We start from the raw sequence: 1,229 nt of genomic DNA on the forward strand, positions 1-1,229 counted from the left end.
CACATACCAAATATTGATATTGACTGTATGAGTCACAGAGGGACATGGTGAAGTGCAGGATAACCAAAAATGTTTCCTTGTTTTCCCCTACAACACTAGGACATACTTGGGGCCAGATTCAACACATGTGGTCTCAAAGTAATACCTGAGGGCATTGCTTAACTCAAGGGGACCCGTTCAGTCACAAAGTATCTCCTTTCTACACTCCTCAATTGACATAACAAACATTGATATTTTCCAATGGCCTATGTCTCATAAATCTATAAAGTTCAAACTTTACATCAAAATGGGTTAGGTTTTTTCTTCCCCCAGCTTCCCTTTTCCATTTTTACCACAGTGTCCCTAGGATAGGAAAGATAGTATATAAACCAGTGGCTAATTAATTTCCTCTGCACTAGAAATAATAATATAAACAAATTTATTAATAGTTCCTCTTTTAGGAAAAAAACCTATAAGAAAGTATAATTATGGATAATAAATACAATGTAATATTACCAAGTTTGTCATTCAAGAATAAAGAAGACAAAAATTTGGTGAGAATGAAGATGAAAGACAAAAGAAATGTTAGAAGTGCTAATATCCTTACCTTCAAAGTGTAAAACCAAGAAATAACTGTCTGTTATTGACCAGATAAGAAATGAATATGTAAATATACAAAGATTATAGAGACAATGAATAGAGGGGCCAATTTTTTTTTCTTTTTTTAGATTTTCTGCCACATGCTCACTGGAGAGACAGAGAGAAAGTGAGAAACTATCTTCTGGGGGGATGGTCATGCTGCAATCCCTTCTCCTTCATTCTCCTGTTAGATTTTGGGTATGCATGCACACATGCCCAGTATGATCTTCAAGTCTTTGGATCTAGGACTCTAACCATATGGAATAGGAGATTATGTTAGCGAGCTAAGACTCAATATATAATAATTAAAATTAATAAACCAAAGAAGAGAGATAACTTTAGTGTTTTGAGATGTGGATATTACTGCCAGGTATCACCTTTTCAGAATGGCACTATGGAGCAGAAAACTTCCAGTTTTCCTTGTAAGTCTCTATGGCATGTACTCTGTGACATTTTTGAACCATGTGTGGGAATTATTTTTTTATTATTTTGATAATGATTATTTCAATAAAGATATAATTGTTCCAACCTGGTCACATCCGGGTCTATATTGAGACCAGAGCATTAAAGAAAAATAATTGACTAAAGGTTGTTCCAAAACTAGTAATGCA

The sequence above is a fragment of the Tupaia chinensis genome, unplaced genomic scaffold (genome assembly GCF_000334495.1).
Source record: "Tupaia chinensis unplaced genomic scaffold, TupChi_1.0 Scaffold000252_1, whole genome shotgun sequence".
Lineage (NCBI taxonomy): Eukaryota > Metazoa > Chordata > Mammalia > Scandentia > Tupaiidae > Tupaia > Tupaia belangeri.